Source organism: Saccopteryx leptura, chromosome 1 (assembly GCF_036850995.1).
Source record: "Saccopteryx leptura isolate mSacLep1 chromosome 1, mSacLep1_pri_phased_curated, whole genome shotgun sequence".
Taxonomy (NCBI): Eukaryota; Metazoa; Chordata; class Mammalia; order Chiroptera; family Emballonuridae; genus Saccopteryx; species Saccopteryx leptura.
The window spans coordinates 266,968,128-266,990,456 of NC_089503.1; the positions used below are offsets into that span (position 1 = coordinate 266,968,128).

At 37.8% G+C, this 22,329-nt stretch overlaps 1 long non-coding RNA gene across 1 annotated transcript in view; it reads right to left on the minus strand.

The window, feature by feature from the left end:
* Positions 1–22,329, minus strand: part of LOC136389290 (uncharacterized) — a 51,415-nt gene that overhangs the window by 20,742 nt on the left and 8,344 nt on the right. The window contains exon 2 of the long non-coding RNA XR_010748292.1: positions 20,918–21,073. This is a non-coding gene — a long non-coding RNA (uncharacterized lncRNA). The remainder of the gene's footprint in view (positions 1–20,917; positions 21,074–22,329) is intronic.

Here is a 22,329-nt window from a genome sequence, read left to right on the forward strand (position 1 = left end):
AGAGGAATACAGTTTTAAAGAATAAAATTGCAATAAACAATTACATATCAATAATAACCTTAAATGTAAATGAATTAAATGATCCGATCAAAAGACATCGGGTAGCTGCGTGGATAAGAAAACACGACCCATACATATGCTGTCTACAGGAGACACACCTTAAAGCAAAAGATGCACATAGACTGAAGATAAAAGGATGAAAAAAATATTTCACGCAAATGGAAATGAAAAAGAAGCTGGGGTAGCAATACTTATATCAGACAAAATGGACTTTAAAACAAAGACTATAGTAAGAGTTAAAGAAGGTCACTACATAATGATAAAGGGAGCAATCTAACAGGAAGATAAAACCGTTATAAATATCTATGCACCTAATATAAGGGCACCTAAATATATAAAGCAGACTTTGATAGATTTAAAGGGTGAGATCAACAGCAATACTATAATAGTAGGGGATTTCAATACCCCACTAACATCACTAGATAGATCCTCAAGAAAGAAAATTAACAAAGAAACAACAGACTTAAAGGACATACTAGATCAACTCAATTTAATAGATATCTTCAGAACCTTTCACCCTAAAATAGTTGGATATACATTCTTTTCAAGTGCTTAGGTACATTCTCTAGAATAGACCACATGTTTAGGGCACAAAAGCTGTCTCAACAAATTTAAGAAGATTGAAATCATATCGAGCACTTTCTCTGATCACAATGCCATGAAACTAGAAATCAACTACAACAGAAACACTGAAAAATACTCAAACACTTGGAAACTAAATAGCATGTTATTAAATAATGAATGGGCAAACAATGAGATCAAAGAAGAAATTAAAAAATTCCTAGAAATGAACGATAATGAGCATACATCAACTCAAAATTTATGGGACACAGCAAAAGCAGTCCTGAGAGAGAAGTTCATAGCATTACAGGTGTACCTCAAGAAGCTAGAAAAAGCTCAAATTAACAACTAGTCCCCACATCTAAAAGAACTAGAATAAGAACAGCAAGGAAAGCTCAGAACTAGTAGAAGGAAGGATATAATAAAGATCAGAGCAGAAATAAATGACATAGAGGCTAAAGAAACAATACAGAGGATCAATGAAACCAGGAGTTGGTTCTTTGAAAAGGTAAACAAGATCAATGAACCTTTAACCAGACTCACCAAGCAAAAAGGAGAGAGGACTCAAATAAATAAAATTAGAAATGAGAGTGGAGAAATAACAACTGACACAACAGAAATACAAATATTGTAAGAAAATACTATGAAGAACTGTATGCCAAAAAACTAGTCAACCTAGATGAAATGGGCAAATTCCTTGAAACATATAATCTTCCAAAAATTAATCTGGAAGAATCAGAAAACCTAAACAGACCCATTAAAACAAATGAGATTGAAACAGTTATCAACCCCCCCCCCCCAAAAAAAAAAGAAGTCCTGGGCCTGATGGCTTCACAAGTTAATTCTACCAAATATTCAAGAACTAACTTCTATTTTTCTTAAGCTATTTCAAAAAATTCAAGAGGAAGAAAGACTTCCATGCTCCTTTTATGAGGCAAGTATAATTCTGATTCCAAAGCCAGGCAAAGACAACACAAAGAAAGAAAATTATAGGCCAATATCACTGATGAATTTAGATGCTAAAATCCTCAACAAAATATTAGCAAACCATATCCAGCAATATATGAAAAAAATCATACACCATGATCAAGTGGGATTTATTTTTGGGAGGCAAGGCTGGTACAATATTCACAAATCAATCAATGTGATTCATCACATAAACAAAAGGAAGGACAAAAACCACATAATAATTTCAATAGATGCAGATTAAGCATTTGATAAAATCCAGCACCCATTCATGATCAAAATCTCAGCAAAGTGGGAATACAGGGAACACACCTCAAGATGATAAAGGCCATCTATGACAAACCCACAGCCAACATCATACTCAATGGGCAAAAAATTATAAGCAATCCCCTTAAGATCAGGAACAAGACAGGGTGCCCCCTTTCACCACTCTTATTCAACATAGTTCTGGAAGTCCTAGCCACAGCAATCAGACAAGAAAAAGAAATAAAAAGCATCCAAATTGGAAAAGAAGATGTAAAACTATCACTATTTGCAGATGATATGAAATTGTATATAGAAAACCCTAAAGTCACTGCCAAAAAACTACTAGACCTTATAAATGAATTCAGCAAGGTGGCAGGATTTAAAATTAATACTCAGAATCAGAGGCATTTTTATAAACTGACAATGAACTATCAGAAAGAGAAATTAAGGAAGCAATTTCCTTTACCATTGCAAACAAAAAAATAAAGTGTCTAGGAATAAATTTAACCAGGGAGATTAAAGACTTGTACTCGGAAAATTATAAAAACATTGATAAAATAAATCAGGAAGATACAAACAAGTGGAAGCATATACCCAGCTCATGGTTAAGAAGAATAAACATCATTAAAATGTCTATATGAGATGACGTCAGAGTAATGGCGGGGTAGGAAGCGATACCGATAAATCTCCCCCAAAACTCAACAAGATCTTCAACCAGAAACAGAAAAACCTATACTTGGAGCTCCAGATGCTTCGCAATACACCCAAAGGTATGACTGAGTGAAAAATTGGCTAAATATATAACCAAACCCGAAGGAAATAGGGAGTAAGAAATGCTCCGCCTTCCTCACTAACCTAAACAGGGGCGGCTTTTCTCTGGTAACTGTGAATATAGAAACTGAGGCGGCAAAGCGGGTGATAGCATCCAGGCCGACGAGCACAAACGGCAGAACCAGCCTCTGTGGAACGGAGATCCAAGGCCGAGGAAAATCTGATCCTGTGGCAACCCGGGCAATACAAGCTATCACTCCCGCGCCAAACCCAAACAAAGAAAGACAAGCGGCTGCGCCATTTTACCCGGTCTCCTGGGTTGGTGCGCATTAGTGGGCGAGAGATTTCTTTCCTAAGGCCCGGAAGTGAGTGCCCGTGTTGCCCCACGGAGAGGCAGGGTCAGAGGCCTTTCTGTGGGCCGAGGGCAGAGTCTCTGGGCAGCCCCAGCGCCCTGGGAAAGCCACGCACGGGAGGGAGTGAGAACTAATTCCAATGGTGGAGATTTTCCTGCCGAGGCACTCAGAGGAAAAGCAGCCGGCCTCATATCCTGGTTTGGCGTGCAGATAAGGAGTGAGCGATTCCTCCGAGTGCCTCGGCAGTGCGCCCCGTGTTATCGCACAGAGGAGCAGAGTCAGGGGCCTTTGTGTGGGCCAAAGCGGAATCTCGGGCCGCCCCAGCGCCTTGCAAAAGCCGCGCACGGGGACGGAGCGAGACTCAATTCCAACGCTGCAACTTTTCCCTGCGGTTGGGGGTTTCACTCAGAGCGTGAGACTGCTGGCCGGATATCCTGGTCTGCGCGCGCAGCCAGTGAGTGAGAGTTTCCTCCAAGCGGCCCAGAAGTGGGCGCCCGCTTGTGTTACCTGGACAGAGTGGCAGAGCAGAGGTCCTTTGAAGTGGGCCGGAAAGCCGCTGATTATGCTAGCAGCTCTGACTGACTGAGCCTTACCCAGAGCCCTGTGCTGAGTGTGGAAATAGAGTGGGGAGTATTGCCAGCTCTTTGAGCCTCTTACTATCCAGGCAGAGCAGCATGGCAAACCCCATAGCTTGATTTATCAGGCTACTAATTGAGGAAGGAAAGACTAGGAGAGAAGGCTCCAGGAACACGGACTCTCTCACTGTTGAGCCTATAAAATGCAAATGAGCCTCGACTGCCAACGAGGACTAAAGCACAATACATGACATTGCCATAGAGACTTATCAACTGCAAACCTCCTACCTGAGCGTGGCAAAGGGGCAAAACCCGGGGTACAGAGTCACCGACCTAGGAAGAGGGGAGAGAAAAGGATAAAAGCAAGAAGAAATAACCCTCTCAAAATCAAGAATAATCTGCAGACTTTATAACCTATCCCATTTTATTATATTTGTTGTTTGTTTCTCTTGATCTTCATTCTTGAGACTTTTTTTTCCTCCTCCAATTTGGCCGATTAACTCTCTACTGGTCTTACTCTCTCCTCTCCTTGAACTACACTACCCATAAGTGTTACATCTCCCATTATCTTTTCTCTTCTCTTCCTTTCTCTCTATGAGGGTTTGCACTCCAAAACCCTTAACTCTCTCTCTCGTCTCTCTCCTTTCTTTTTTCTTCTTTTAGTGGTTCCCTCTTTTTTTTCTCTCTCTCTCTTTCTTTTCTTCCTCTATATTAGCTTTCTTCCTTCTTCCTTTACATCTCCTCTCATTCAAACCTCAATAACAAACAATTATCTTATCTGGGACTCAAACTTATGTTTGTGGCATTTTGGGGGGTTTTTACTTCACCTTTTTAACTCACTAGCAGTGCTCCCATCCCTGGCTCTCCATATTATCTAGTTCTTGGTTTCCACTAAATACAATAGTAATTTTTTAATTTGTCCCCCCATATTTTCGTTTTCCTCTTAATCCTCTCATCATAACTCTTTAGACAACCAACACCTAAAAGCAAATCATTTTATTCTTGACCCAAATTTTTTCCTTATTTGCTTTTTGTGGGTCCCATACGCCTCTTTTTTTTTTTCTTTTTTTTTTCTTTTTTTTTTTTTTTTTTTTTTGCCCCTTTATTACTTTTCCCCAATTCAGGCCCTCCATCACAGGCATTGTTTGTTATAATTCACAGTTCCACCACAAGATTTTATCAAGAAAGAGGGGAGAGGAGAGGAGAGGAAAAAAAAGGAGGGGGGGGAATAATTTCCTTTTTTAAATTTTTATTTATTTTATTTTTCTTTATGTTCATTATTTAATTTTTTTAAAAAAAACAACTCTTTTCGATTTTTCTTTTATTATTTTTTTAAACTTTATTCTTTATTAATCTCATTAATACTAATCAACAAAACCACCCTCGCAGATGCCATTAAGGAAGAGAAAATTCGAAATATCATGGGGATACAAGAAGTAAAGAGAGGGTAACACAAATAGATGTGGAAAAATCTATGGAGAAAAGACTTAACATATTGGAAGCCTTGGAGCTAAATGACAGAGAATTTAAAATAGAAATCTTAAAAATACTCAGAGATATACAAGAAAACACAGAAAGGCAATATAGGGAGATCAGAAAACAACTCAATGAACACAAAGAATATATTACCAAGGAAATTGAAACTATAAAAACAAATCAAACAGAAATGAAAAACTCAATTCACGAGCTGAAAAACGAGGTAACAAGCTTAGCTAACAGAACAGCCCAGATTGAAGATAGGATTAGTGAAATAGAAGACAAACAACTTGAGGCACAACAGAGAGAAGAAGAAAGAGACTCAAAAATAATAAAAAACGAGAAAGCCCTACAGGAATTGTCTGACTCCATCAGAAAGAATAACATAAGAATAATAGGTATATCAGAGGGAGAAGAAAAAGAAAATGGAATGGAGAATATACTCAAACAAATAATAGACGAGAACTTCCCAAGCCTGTGGAAAGAACTAAAGCCTCAAATTCAAGAAGCAAACAGAACACCGAGTTTTCTTAACCCCAACAAACCCACTCCAAGGCACATCATAATAAAGATGACACAAACCAATGACAAAGAAAAAATTCTCAAGGCAGCCAGGGAAAAGAAGAGTACAACATATAAAGGAAGGCCTATTAGATTATCATCAGATTTCTCAGCAGAAACTCTACAAGCTAGAAGAGAGTGGACCCCAATATTTAAAGCCCTGAAAGAGAGGAACTTTCAGCCAAGAATACTATACCCATCAAAGCTATCCTTCAAGTATGAAGGAGATATAAAAACATTCACAAATACAGAAAAGATGAGAGAATTTATCAACAGAAAGCCCCCACTCCAGGAAATACTAAAGGGGGTTTTCCAACCAGATTCAAAGAACAAAAGAAAACAACACCACAAGTAACAGCTCCACCAAGAACACAATAAAACCAAACTTAAACTGTGACAACAAAGGAAAAAAAGGGGGGAGAGGATGGAGATTAACAGTAGCAAAGGACGATGAAGTGCAGAAATACTTATAAGATAGGGTACTACAATGAATATGGTAGGTACCCTTTACATTACTTAATGGTAACCACCCTTGAAAAAACCACCACAAAAACACTTGATTTAAAAAAGGTAGCAACAGAGGAAAGAAGTATGGAACACAAACAAACAAAAAGAAATGATAGAAAAACAAAAGAGAAGAATCAAACTAGATACAAAACTAACAGAAAGCAACTTATAAAATGGCAGTAGGGAACCCACAAGTGTCAATAATTACACTAAATGTAAATGGATTAAACTTACCAATAAAAAGACACAGAGTAGCAGAATGGATTAAAAAAGAAAATCCAACTACATGCTGCCTACAAGAAACACATCTAAGCAACAAGGATAAAAACAAATTCAAAGTGAAAGGCTGGAAAACAATACTCCAAGCAAACAACACCCAAAAAAAAAGCAGGTGTAGCAATACTCATATCTAATAATGCTGACTACAAGACAGAAAAAGTACTCAGAGACAAAAATGGTCATTTCATAATGATTAAGGGGAAGTTGAATCAAGAAGACATAACAATCCTTAATATATATGCACCAAACCAAGGAGCACCAAAATATATAAGACAGCTACTTATTGACCTTAAAACAAAAACTAACAAAAATACAATCATACTTGGAGACCTCAATACACCGCTGACGGCTCTAGATCAGTCATCCAAACAGAGAATCAACAAAGACATAGTGGCCTTAAACGAAATACTAGAACACCTGGATATGATAGACATCTACAGGACACTTCATCCCAAAGCGACAGAGTATACATTTTTCTCTAGTGTACATGGAACATTCTCAAGAATTGACCATATGGTGTGCCACAAAGACAATATCAGCAAATTTAGAAAAATTGAAATTGTACCAAGCATATTTTCTGATCATAAAGCCTTGAAACTAGAATTCAACTGCAAAAAAGAGGGGGAAAAACCCACAAAAATGTGGAAACTAAACAACATACTTCTAAAAAATGAATGGGTCAAAGAAGAAATAAGCGCAGAGATCAAAAGATATATACAGACAAATGAAAATGAAAATACGACATATCAGAATCTCTGGGATGCAGCAAAAGCAGTAATAAGAGGAAAGTTCATATCACTTCAGGCCTATATGAACAAACAAGAGAGAACCCAAGTAAACCACTTAACTTCACACCTTAAAGAACTAGAAAAAGAAGAACAAAGACAACCCAAAACCAGCCGAAGAAAGGAGATAATAAAAATCAGAGCAGAAATAAACGAAATAGAGAACAGAAAAACTATAGAAAAAATCAATAAAACAAGGAGCTGGTTCTTTGAAAAGATCAACAAAATCGACAAACCCTTGGCAAGACTCACCAAGGAAAAAAGACACAGGACTCAAATAAATAAAATCCAAAATGAAAGAGGAGAGATCACCACAGACATCATAGATATACAAAGAATTATTGTAGAATACTATGAAAAACTATATGCCACCAAATACAACAATCTAGAAGAAATGGATAAATTCCTAAAACAATACAACCTTCCTAGACTGAGTCATGAAGAAGCAGAAAGTCTAAACAGACCAATCAGCAGGGAGGAAATAGAAAAAACTATTAAAAACCTCCCCAAAAATAAAAGTCCAGGCCCAGACGGTTATACTAGTGAATTCTATCAAACATTCAAAGAAGACTTGGTTCCTATTCTACTCAAAGTCTTCCAAAAAATTGAAGAAGAAGCAATACTTCCAAACACATTTTATGAGGCCAACATAACCCTCATACCAAAACCTGGCAAGGATGGCACAAAGAAAGAAAACTACAGACCAATATCTCTAATGAATACAGATGCTAAAATACTAAACAAAATACTGGCAAACCGAATACAACAACATATTAAAAAAATAATACATCATGATCAAGTGGGATTCATCCCAGAATCACAAGGATGTTTCAACATACGCAAAACGGTTAACGTAATACACCATATCAACAAAACAAAGAACAAAAACCACATGATCTTATCAATAGATGCAGAAAAGGCTTTTGATAAAATACAACACAATTTTATGTTTAAGACTCTCAACAAAATGGGTATAGAAGGAAAATATCTCAACATGATAAAGGCCATATATGATAAACCATCAGCCAACATCCTATTAAACGGCATAAAACTGAGGACTTTCTACCTTAAATCAGGAACAAGACAGGGTTGTCCACTCTCTCCACTCTTATTTAACGTGGTGCTAGAAGTTCTGGCCAGAGCAATCAGACAAGACAAAGAAATAAAAGGCATCCATATCGGAAAAGAAGAAGTAAAGGTATCACTTTTTGCTGATGATATGATCCTATACATCGAAAACCCGAAGGACTCCACAAAAAGATTATTAGAAACAATAAACCAATACAGTAAGGTCGCAGGATACAAAATTAACATACAAAAGTCCATAGCCTTTCTATATGCCAACAATGAAATATTAGAAAACGAACTCAAAAAAATAATCCCCTTCACGATTGCAACAAAAAAAAATAAAATACCTAGGAATAAACATAACAAAGAACGTAAAGGACCTATATAATGAAAATTACAAAGCATTGTTAAGAGAAATCGAAAAAGATACAATGAGATGGAAAAATATTCCTTGTTCTTGGATAGGAAGAATAAATATAATCAAAATGGCCATATTACCCAAAGCAATATACAAATTTAATGCAAATCCCATCAAAATCCCTATGAGATTTTTTAAAGAAATGGAACAAAAAATCATCAGATTTATATGGAACTATAAAAAACCCCGAATAGCCAAAACAATCCTAAGGAAAAAGAATGAAGCTGGGGACATTACAATACCTGACTTTAAACTATATTATAGGGCCACGATAATCAAAACAGCATGGTATTGGCAGAAAAATAGACACTCAGACCAATGGAACAGAATAGAAAGCCCAGAAATAAAACCACATATATATGGTCAAATAATCTTTGACAAAGGGGCCAACAACACACAATGGAGAAAAGAAAGCCTCTTCAACAAATGGTGCTGGGAAAACTGGAAAGCCACATGCAAAAGAATGAAACTCGACTACAGCCTGTCCCCGTGTACTAAAATTAATTCAAAATGGATCAAAGACCTAAATATAAGACCTGAAACAATAAAGTACATAGAAGAAGACATAGGTACTAAAATCATGGACCTGGGTTTTAAAGAACATTTTATGAACTTGACTCCAATGGCAAGAGAAGTAAAGGCAAAGATAAATGAATGGGACTACATCAGAATAAAAAGTTTTTGCTCAGCAAGAGAAACTGATATCCAAATAAACAGACAGCCAACTAAATGGGAAATGATATTTTCAAACAACAGCTCAGATAAGGGCCTAATATCCAAAATTTACAAAGAACTCATAAAACTCAACAACAAACAAACAAACAATCCAATAAAAAAAATGGGAAGAGGACATGAACAGACACTTCTCCCAGGAAGAGATACAAATGGCCAACAGATATATGAAAAGATGCTCAGCTTCATTAGTTATTAGAGAAATGCAAATCAAAACTACAATGAGATACCACCTCACTCCTGTTAGATTAGCTATTATCAAGAAGACGGGTAATAGCAAATGTTGGAGAGGCTGTGGAGAAAAAGGAACCCTCATTCACTGTTGGTGGGACTGTAAAGTAGTACAACCATTATGGAGGAAAGTATGGTGGTTCCTCAAAAAACTGAAAATAGAACTATCTTATGACCCAGCAATCCCTCTACTGGGTATATACCCCAAAACCTCAGAAACATTGATACGTGAAGACACATGTAGCCCCATGTTCATTGCAGCACTGTTCACAGTGGCCAAGACATGGAAACAACCAAAAAGCCCTTCAATAGAAGACTGGATAAAGAAGATGTGGCACATATACACTATGGAATACTACTCAGCCATAAGAAATGATGACATCAGATCATTGGGATCTTGATAACATTATAAGGAGTGAAATAAGTAAATCAGAAAAAAACAAAAACTACATGGTTCCATACATTGGTGGAACATAAAAATGAGACTAAGAGACATGGACAAGAGTGTGGTGGTTACCAAGGGTGGGGGGAGGGAGGCCATGGGAGGGAGGGAGGGAGAGAGTTAGGGGGAGGGGGAGGGGCACAGAGAACTAGATAGAGGGTGGCGGAGGACAGTCTGACTTTGGGCGAGGGGTTTGCAACATAATTTAATGACAAAATAACCTAGACATGTTTTCTTTGAATATATGTACCCTGATTTATTAATGTCATCCCATTACCATTAATAAAAATTTATTATAAAAAATAAAAAATAATTAAAAAAAAAAAAAAGAAATGAGAGTGGAGAAATAACAACTGACACAACAGAAATACAAATATTGTAAGAAAATACTATGAAGAACTGTATGCCAAAAAACTAGTCAACCTAGATGAAATGGGCAAATTCCTTGAAACATATAATCTTCCAAAAATTAATCTGGAAGAATCAGAAAACCTAAACAGACCCATTAAAACAAATGAGATTGAAACAGTTATCAACCCCCCCCCCCCCAAAAAAAAAGAAGTCCTGGGCCTGATGGCTTCACAAGTTAATTCTACCAAATATTCAAGAACTAACTTCTATTTTTCTTAAGCTATATCAAAAAATTCAAGAGGAAGAAAGACTTCCATGCTCCTTTTATGAGGCAAGTATAATTCTGATTCCAAAGCCAGGCAAAGACAACACAAAGAAAGAAAATTATAGGCCAATATCACTGATGAATTTAGATGCTAAAATCCTCAACAAAATATTAGCAAACCAGATCCAGCAATATATGAAAAAAATCATACACCATGATCAAGTGGGATTTATTTTTGGGAGGCAAGGCTGGTACAATATTCACAAATCAATCAATGTGATTCATCACATAAACAAAAGGAAGGACAAAAAACCACATAATAATTTCAATAGATGCAAATTAAGCATTTGATAAAATCCAGCACCCATTCATGATCAAAATCTCAGCAAAGTGGGAATACAGGGAACACACCTCAAGATGATAAAGGCCATCTATGACAAACCCACAGCCAACATCATACTCAATGGGCAAAAAATTATAAGCAATCCCCTTAAGATCAGGAACAAGACAGGGTGCCCCCTTTCACCACTCTTATTCAACATAGTTCTGGAAGTCCTAGCCACAGCAATCAGACAAGAAAAAGAAATAAAAAGCATCCAAATTGGAAAAGAAGATGTAAAACTATCACTATTTGCAGATGATATGAAATTGTATATAGAAAACCCTAAAGTCACTGCCAAAAAACTACTAGACCTTATAAATTAATTCAGCAAGGTGGCAGGATTTAAAATTAATACTCAGAATCAGAGGCATTTTTTTTTTTAATAAATTTTTATTAATGGTAATGGGATGACATTAATAAATCAGGGTACATATATTCAAAGAAAACATGTCTAGGTTATTTTGTCATTAAATTATGTTGCATACCCCTCGCCCAAAGTCAGATTGTCCTTCGCCACCCTCTATCTAGTTCTCTGTGCCCCTCCCCCTCCCCCTAACTCTCCCCCTGTCCTCCCTCCCCCCACCCCTGGTAACCACCACACTCTTGTCCACAGAGGCATTTTTATATACTGACAATGAACTATCAGAAAGAGAAATTAAGGAAGCAATTTCCTTTACCATTGCAAACAAAAAAAATAAAGTGTCTAGGAATAAATTTAACCAGGGAGATTAAAGACTTGTACTCGGAAAATTATAAAAACATTGATAAAATAAATCAGGAAGATACAAACAAGTGGAAGCAAATACCCAGCTCATGGTTAAGAAGAATAAACATCATTAAAATGTCTATATTACCCAAAGCTATTTATAAATTCAATGCAATACAGATTAAAATACCAATGACTTACTTCAAAGATATAGAACACATATTCCAAAAATTTATATGGAACCAAAAGAGAACACAAATAGCCTCAGCAATCTTGAAAAGGAAGAATAAAGTGGGAGGTATCACACTTCCAGATATCAAGTTATACTATAAGGCCATTGTACTCAAAACAGCCTGGTACTGGCATAAGAACAAGCATATAGATCAATGGAACAGAACTGAGAACCCAGAAATATACCCACACTTTTATGGACAACTGATATTTGACAAAGGAGGTAAGAGCATACATTGGAGTAAAGACAGCTTCTTCAGCAAATGGTGTTGGGAAAATTGGACAGCAACCTGCAAAAAAATGAAACTAGACCACCAACTTACACCATCCACAAAAATAAACTCAAAATGGATAAAAGACTTAAATGTAAGCTGTAAAACCATAAGCATCTTAGAAGAAAACATAGGCAATAAGCTCTCTGACATCTCTCGCAGCAATATATTTGCCGATTTGTCTCCAGAGGCAAGTGAAATAAAAGACAGGATAAACAAATGGGACTTTATCAACTGAAAAGATTCTGCATAGCTAAAGTCAATAAGAACAGAATAAAAAGACAAACTACACAAGGGGAGAACATATTTGACAGTACATCTGATAAGGGGTTAATAACCAAAATTTATAAAGAACTTGTAAAACTCAATACCACGAAGACAAAAAATCCAATCAAAAAATGGGCAAAAGAAATGAATAGACACTTTTCCAAAGAGGACATACAGATGGCCAATAGGATATGAAAAAATGCTCAACATCACTAATCATTACAGACATTCAAATTAAATCCACAATGAGATATCACCTCACACCAGTCAGAATGGCTCTCATCAACAAAACAACACAGAATAAGTGCTGCCGAGGAAGTGGAGAAAAGGGAACCCTCCTGCACTGCTGGTGGGAATGCAGACTGGTGCAGCCACTGTGAAAAACAGTATGGAGATTCCCCAAGAAATGAAAAATCGAACTGCCTTTTGACCCAGCTATACCACTGTTAGGAATATACCCCAAGAACACCATAACACTGTTTGAAAAGAAGAAATGCACCCCCATGTTTATGGCAGCATTGTTTACAATAGCAAAGATCTGGAAACAGCCCAAGTGTCCGTCAGAGGACGAGTGGATTAAAAAGCTTTGGTACATATATACTATAGAATACTACTCAGCCATAAGAAATGATGACATTGTATCATTTACAACAACATGGAGGGACTTCGATAACATTATACTGAGTGAAATAAGTAAATCAGAAAAAACTAAAACTATATGATTCCATACTAGGTGGGACATAAAAATGAGACTCAGAGACATGGACAAGAGTGTGGGGGTAACAGGGTGGGGGGAGGAGATGGAGGGGGTTGGCAGAGGGGAGGGGCACAAAGAAAACCAGTTAGAAGGTGACAGAAGACAATTGGACTTTGGGTGATGGGAATGCAGCATAATCAAATGTCAAAATAACCTAGAGATGTTTTCTCTGAACATATGTACCCTGATTTATCAATGTCACCCCATTAAAATTAATCAAATAAAAAAGAATTTGTCTCAAGGTTAATTCAGGCAGTTAGAAGAATAGTATAAGGATGCTAATTTTGCTTCTCAGGCCACATCCTGCAAAAGCGGCCTCAAGAAAATTGGTGATTTGTCTACTCTGATTTTGCCAATTGGATTTAAAAAATAGGTCAGGAATGCCCTGAAATGGAACTAACAATACATGAGCATAAATTTAAAGGACTTTTAGATACTGGAGCTGATGTATCTGTTATTGCTAAGCTACATTGGCCTCCTTCCTGGCCCACTCATGCAGCAGCCACAGAATTACAAGGTATAGGGTAGAGTAAATCCCCTCAACAAAGTTCTAGTTTTTTACATTGGGAAGATTAAGAAGGTCATTCTGGAATTTTAAGCCTTATGTGCTCCCTGGATGGCCAGTTAATTTGTGGGGTAGAGATGTTTTGAAAAATATGGGAGTGTTGCTTGTCAATGCTAATCGTTTAGTCAGTACTCAGATGCTTGATTGGGGATTTTTGCCCACTAAGGGACTAGGGAAAGAAGAGAGAGGAATTCTCACTCCCATAGAAGTGGCACCCAATACCAGAAGGTGTGGATTAAGATATCAAAATTTATCATAGGGGCCTTGGTAGCTCCTGCTACCCCAATAATGCATTGTGCAGACCCAATTACTTGGAAATCAGATAATCCTGTATGAGTAGACCAATGGCCCCTTTCTCAGGAGAAACTTAGGGCAGCTGCTCAATTGGTACAAGAGCAGCTACAGCTTGGGCACATTGAGTCATCAAATAACCCATGGAATACACTTCCATATTTTGATCTTGTCACCACCTGGATTATTAAGGGGCATGGATGACCCTTACAGTTTATAGGTTTTGAGCCTTAAAATTATTGTTGTTCCTTTTTTCAAAGGATCAACAACAATGGCTCTGGGAAACTTCCACTAAATGACAAATCACTTTTGCAAATCAATGGACAACTTTATACTGAAACAGTCAACTTAAAATTAGCTCAAAGACTAGAATTATATGCCATTGTCATGGCTTTTCAGTATTCGCCATATTCCTCCTTTAATCTATATACAGACAGCAAATATTTACTTATGTTGTTTCCACTATAAAGACTGCTGTCTTAGGGACAACTGCGGATGAACTATTTCAGCAGTTCCTCCTTCTTCAAAGACTTGTATGTCAACATAGAGCTCCATGTTTTATAGGACATACTCAAGCTCACTCCATGCTCCCTGGAGCTTTAGCACAAGGGAATGCCCTTGTTGATCAAGCTACCCAAAAGAAAATTATTGGGAGCAACCATGACAGATCGAGCAATTCAGTCTCATACTATTCATCACCAGAATGCTGCAGCCCTGTGTAAACAGTTTCAACTTTCTCGGGAAGCAGCACAGCAGATTGGTAAATCCTGTCCAAGGGTTCCTATACTACAATCTGTCCCTTCATTTGGAGTTAACCCTCAAGGACTCCTACCAGGACAACTTTGGCAAATGGATGTTACTCATATACCTTCATTTGGCAAACAGTCCTATGTCCATGTTACAGTGGATACTTATTCTGGATTTATAGTAACCTCTGTCAGAACAGGAGAGGCTGCTAAGCATGTTAAAGCTCATTGTTTGTATGCATTTTTCTATTATTGGATTTCTTAAACTGGTTAAACTGACAATACTCTTGCATATGTAGCAAAAGCATTTACTGTATTTTGTCAAACCTTTCGAATTATGAGTATTTCTTACAATCGTTAAAGTCAAGGTATTATTAAAGTGTACCCAGCAAATATTTTAAGGTCAATTTAAAAAAATTTAAAAGGGGGGAGTCATATCCTGGAACTCCTACAGGTCTACCATATCATGCTTTTGACTTAAAATTTTTTAAATTTCTTTTGAATGCTGATGAACAGGAGATGCCAAATCTTTTTCTCCTGCAAACTTCTACCTTCTTTTATTTGATCCAGCTAATAACACTGTTTTGTCTTTTTCCAAATAGCTCCAGATATACGGAAAAGGTTTATATAAGCAATTGGGTATCCTCAAACCCCTCAGTGAGATGTTCTGAGCATGGCTTTTAAGGTATCAAGAGGCAGAAAAACCCAATAGAGATCAGGTGAACTACCAGCTTTTAGGATACACCCTTAAAGGCTCCAATGCCCCAAAGGCGTCCCATAGGACTTCATCTGAGTCCTGCTTCAATAGTGAATAAGAAAGTCATTGAGCTAAAGCCTGCCAGACTTACATGCCTTTACTGTGAGGAAAAGGGACACTGGAAGGTAGGCTTCCCCCTCGCTCCTCTAAGAGAGGGTTCAGTCTCTTCCAGCCCTGCTCCAGCCACCTATGACCTAACCTTGCCCAGAATGCTGGAGTTTGCCACTGAAGGCTTAAGGTGCCCTGGGCCATTGGCCCCATCTACAACACTGTGGACGAGCCTAGGGTATTTCTTCCAAGAAGCAGTTAAACTGATCTCACTTGCACAAAGGCCACTTAACTATGTCTTGCTTGAATAGTCAGGTTTTTTATTCTTCCCTTGAAGATCTCTGTTGTTGGTGTTGATAGTCCTATTTTCTGCTGCTTTGTTTAATATATAGTGTTTTTTTTTATTCCTCCTACCTCAATGCCCCACTCATATTTCAGGCTGGGACCTTCTCCTAATTTAGAGCTCTCTTTCGCCCTTTTGCCAACTTCTATTATGAATTTACCTTTGCCACCCAGCTTAGTGTATCCCAAGGTTCTCTTTACCATGCCACAGTCGCAGAGCTCCAGGGAAAAGCAACTTGGTCTCATCTCTCCAGGCAGAGGAGAGCAGAAGCTCCATCTCCACACATGCTGCAGATGGCTTTTCCAGTCTACCTGAATCATTACCAGCTAGAAGCAACGTTCATTGGGACTTGGACGTGAGCTGCAAAGTATAGAATTGTGACAACAATTCCAGTGCCATGCAGACTTTTTCCTGGGTGTGGACTTTTCCTGGACTCCTGCTTCTTGTGACAGCTCCTAACAGACTGAACTGGGGTTGGGTTGCATTTGCAGGGATTTGAAATGGTGTTGGTGCCAACTTGGACTTGGTGAACATGTTAAGGACACTACTCTTTTATGGATTCTTGCTGTATTGGCCAAGAGTTTGCTTAAAGGCTTAATCACTGTAAAAAAAAATAGAAGACTGGATAAAGAATATGTGGCACATAGACACTATGGTATACTACTCAGCCATAAGAAAGGATGACATCGGATCATTTACAACAAAATGGTGGGATCTTGATAACATTATAAGGAGTGAAATTAGTAAATCAGAAAAAACCAAGAACTGCATGATTCCATACATTGGTGGGACATAAAATGAGACTAAGAGACATGGACAAGAGTGTGGTGGTTACGGGGAGTGGGGAGGAGGAAGAGGGGGAGGGAGAGGGGGAGGGGCACAAAGAAAACTAGATAGAAGGTGACAGAGGACAATCTGACTTTGGGTGATGGGTATGCAACATAATTGAATGACAAGATAACCTGGACATGTTTTCTTTGAATATATGTACCCAGATTTATTGATGTCACCCCATTAAAATTAATAAAAATTTATACTTATAAAAAAAGAAATGTTTTTATAGAAAATATTACTTTTGATTTTCTCTCTTTACAAGTGAGTACATCTCTTAATCACAGAGAACCATTTGAATAAGAAAAAAGAAATGGACCACTACTTTTTCATCCAGTCATCTATTGATAAGCATTTGGATTGCTTTCATATCTTGGCTATTGTATATAACGCTGCAATGAATATTCCTTGGTCATAAAAATAAATAAGATCTTACTGTTTGTGACAACATGGATGGACCTAGAGGGTATTATGCTGATTGAAATAAGTCAGAGAGAGAAAGATAAGTACCATATGCTTTCACTTGTATGAAATCAAAAGAACAAAATAAATGAACAAAATAAAAACAGACCCATAGGCACTGAAAGCAGACTGATGGTTGCCAGAGGAGAGGGGGGTTAGGGGACCTGGTAAAATAAGATGAAGGAATAAGAAACTACACATTGGTAGTCACAAAATAGACCTGGGATACAAAGTACAGCATTGGGAATATAATCAATATTATTGTGATAATCATGCATGGTGCCTGGTGGTTACTGGTAAAATCAGGGGAAACACTTCGTGAAGTATATGATTATCTAACCACTATGCTGTACACCTGAAACTAATACAAAAGAATGTCGAATGTAAAGTGTAATTGAAAAAAAATAAAAATATATAACTAAAAACCTTAAAGCAACCAGTAAAAAAAAAGAGCAATGAGAGAGAGAACCACAAACTATGGAAGGTGATATCTTCAGGTAGTATGTAAAACAAAAGAGTTTTAGAATATCCCATTGTAATCAGGGAATATTGGTGCATTTTGATGAATTCACTTGCCACACTCAACTGGAAGAACATTTTTTTTATCTTTATTCATTTTTTAAGGATTTGGAAAATGCTAAATGGAAAAGAATGAATAAATTGGGAGAAATATTACTGACACTAGACTATAAACAGAGATTCTTTGCTTCTCACTGGACTCTGAAGAAAAAATGCTCTTAGCATGGAGATTGCTTCCCATCCTTTGTAATCCCCAAGGAACACCATCTCTGATGAAATGGAGGGTGTGGTCTTGGAAATTTGGCACACCCTGATTTTAATCCAAGCTTTGCGCTCACCATTGGCACTGCATTTAATTCACTTCTGCAAGTCTCAGTTTCCACAGGTGTTTACAAAATGGGAAGCCTCATTCTTCCCTTATTTGGTTCTTAGTAGGAATAAATAGCATAATTGATATATGCTAGAGCAATTAGCACAATGCCTGGTATAGAATAGATAATAAATGCTAGTGCCTCTTTTCTATCCAATAGTGTGAACCTGATAATCATGAATGATCAATACAAGTAAATAATGGAAACTATTGGAGGAAAATATCAGTGGAATTAATATCATTTTTACTAGTATAAATCAATTTGAACAAACATCTGCTTTTGAAAGGAGCAGAAACAATTGAATTGTTATTTATTTATTTATTTATTTATATTTTTTGTATTTTTCCAAAGTTAGAAGTGGGGAGGCAGTCAGACAGATTCCCGCATGTGCCCCCTGACCAGTATTCACCTTGCATGCCCCCCCGGGGGCAATGCTCTGTCCATCTGGGGTCTTGTTCTGTTGCAGCTGGAGCCATTCTAGTGCCTGAGGTGGAGGCCATGGAGCTGTCCTAAGCACCCGGCCCAACTTTGTTCCAGTGGAGCCTTGGCCTTGGGAGGGGAAGAGAGAGACAGAGAGGAAGGAGAGGGGGAAGGGTGGAGAAGCAGATAAGTGCTTCTCTTGTGTGCCCTGAATGGGAATCGAATCTGGGACTTCCACACGCCAAGCCTATGCTCTACCGCTGAGCCAATCGGCCAAGACCTGTTTTTATTTTAATTTTGATGAGCAAAATAAGAATCCCACCTGTGTTATGGTAATTCATTTTCTGTTCTGTTTTTTAGAGAGAGTGAGGCAGGGAGGGAGAGACAGAAACATTGAACTGCTCCTGTATGTGAACTGACCAGGGAATCAAACTGGCAATCTCTGTGCTTGGGACAACACTCCAACCAATTGAGTTATCTTACCAGGGATATTTTTTTTTCTTTCTTTCTTTCTTTCTTTTTTTTTTTTTTTTTTTAGAGACAGAGAGAGGAAAAGAGAGAGAGTGGAAGGGGAAGAGAAGCATTCATTTGTTGTTCTACTCATTCGTGCATTTCTTGGTTGCTCCCCTTGAGTGTCCTGACCAAGGATTGAACCCATAACCTTGTCAGTTCAGGACAACACTCTTAACCAACTAAGCTAATTGTCTAAGGCCACGATTAATTTTATTATTGATAAAGAATAAATGCTACTATTTGTTGACTTAGTACGAACCAGGTGCTTGCCCCATAAAGATGGTAAAATACATCTTATAAGGATACTAAGGCTCTGAGTATTTACTCAGAGTAAATGACTTACAAAAATTTAAAGTTGAAAGTCATTGCCTCTGGGGCACAGGACACCAGTGATAACAGGGAGAGAGGGAGTGATACTACATTACCTAATAAACTCTACAGACATAGTTGACCATTTAAAGTATGTGATGTGCATGCATAACTCTGAAAAAAAATTACACTTACTATTTAAATCTGGATTTTAAAAGCTCTTTTATGAGAAAACATAAATGAATCAGCTGTACCAGATGGTTGTCAAAATATTTCAATAGGTATAAGATTTTATATTGTAAAATATGCTTTTGTAAATCCAATCTAATAAAATTCTACCACCTCTCTGTGTGGTAGGTAATTATTTTCCTCATTTTATAGATGAAGAAACTCAGGTGTAGGGAGGTAAAGCGCCTTGCCAAAGCCTACATGACAGGGGTGTGGCTGAAGCGAGGCAGGGAGGGAGAGACAGAAACATTGAGTTGCTCCTGTATGTGTCCTGACCAGGTAATCAAACTGGCAATCTGAGTACACAACTAGTGAGTAGAAGAGCCAGGATTTCAATGTGAATCCTCTCCATGATTTTGTATCTTATGGTGACAGAGATAAACCATTGCTATGAACATACCCTTATTTGGTTCACAATATAACTGAATCCATAATTAAATTTTTTATTTTTAAAAATTTTTCTTAGTTTCATATATTCTCTGCATAAAATTAACACCCTGAGGGTATGGTAATTTAATTTTTGTCTCATTTTGGTGTCTAAGTATTTTACTGAGCTTATCTAAGTAATTGAGTGAAATGTTCTATACTGGATATAAGATATTGTTTTACCAGCAAATGAAGACAGCCCATGGCTAAGGTGTCAACATTATATGTTTACTGATAAATCAGGGAAGTAAGAAATATGCCTTTGTTTTTCTTTTAGAGTTTTGACACTTTCAGGAAGAAGTGAACTAACATTCAAAATGTAGTCACAGCCCTGGTCAGGTAGCTCAGGATAAAGCATTGTTCCGGCACACCTGAGGTCGCTGGTACATCCCTCGTCCCTCGTCAGGGCATGTACGAGAAGCAATCAATGAGGGCACAACTGAGTGGAACAACTGAGTGGGACAATGAGGTGATGTCTCTCTCTCTCTCTTTGTCTCTCTTTGTCTTCCTCATCTCCCTGCCCTCTTTTCCTCCCCCACTGCAAATCAATGGGAAGAAATGAAGTGACAGTGTGATTGGAACCAGAGGTCAGGGCATAAAAATGCATCCTCTCATTTAATATGCACAACAATGGCTGAGACAAACATTATTATCTCCATCTCAGAGTTGAAAAAAATGGAGGTTTTGAGAGGCTAAGTAATTTAGGTAAAGTCAGAAATACAGATAGGTTTTGACCCCTGGAAAATGCACTTGTACTGAGGAGGTCACTTCATGATGATGCGAGCAAACCAGGTGTCAGAATTCTCAGCTCTAATTCTCTACTTACCTTGACAAAGGAAGCATTCTTTACTTTTGCCGATGGTGCTTTAGCACATCCCAGGGTCAGGCTGTCTTTCAACAAAATAATGTACAACCTGAGAAGCATGCACAACTGGAACATCTTTAGCAGAAGCCCGAGTCTGTAAGCTCAAAGAGGTGGGGGCTGGGGAAGAGAGAAAGTTAATGAAAATAATGGAAAATGATGTGATGCTGTGGAAACTTAGGTTTGGAAACGATTTTTAATCGAGTTCAGCCAGGAGAGCCTTTCTCTAGGTGTAACCACGATGTAATCAATAACTGACATTCCCAGCCCTCTTGTCCCCCATGTGATTTTATGTAACACAGATTTAATCGACCTAAAAACAGCCTTACTTACTTGCAGCGTTGGGTACACTGCCAGCAGAATAAGTTTCCCTCAGTCCATGCTGTGGGGGAGGGGGAGCTTTGCTGGACTTATACATGGTCATTTCTGAGTTGAAAGCTGTCGGGTCACCAGGCTTTAAATCCTTGGAAAACAAGAGTCTATGAGGCTACTTTGATAATGAAAGAAACTGTAAAATGTGCTAAGATTCTCCTTTCACTGGGCTTGCTTTTTCCAAAAATGGAATTGAATTGAGTATCATGGAAGGATTCCATGATAGCCATGTTCAAAATGAACAAAGGGACCTGATTTATGGAGAAATAATTTACTTCCATTGACATTATATAATCCATTAAGACCCTACCTCAAGGAAATGGACTAGACGTAATTGCTCAAGAGAAGAGACCATTTCTCTGTAGAAACAGACAATGTACTTTCTATGTGCCTCAGTTTACTCATCTATAGAATAAAAATGTCTCCCCTTGTCAAAATGGCACAAAGACTTCTGGACCTAAGCAACTCCAGAGAATATAGGCAGTACTTTTCCACTAATCAAATTCCTCTTTATACACTTTGTATTTTAGTGGTCTGAAAAGTCTTTCATGAGTCTCATATTGCTTGTATGTTTAATAAGGAAGCTGAGGTAGATTGTCTCTCAAGTCCTTCCCACCTGTAATGCCACTAACTGCATTTACACCAATGTCCTGGAAGGCAGCCTTGCAATCACAGAGCATTCTGGCTCCAGGAGCTGCTGTAGGAAACAGCTATGGCCCAGGAGAAGGACCTTGGGTTAGCAGACCTGCATTCACATCTCACTTCAGCCACACCCCTGTCATGTAGGCTTTGGCAAGGCGCTTTACCTCCCTACACCTGAGTTTCTTCATCTATAAAATGAGGAAAATGATTACCTACCACACAGAGAGGTGGTAGAATTTTATTAGATTGGATTTACAAAAGTATATTTTACAATATAAAATCTTATACCTATTGAAATATTTTGACAATCATCTGGTACAACTGATTCACTTATGTTTTCCCATAAAAGAGCTTTTAAAATC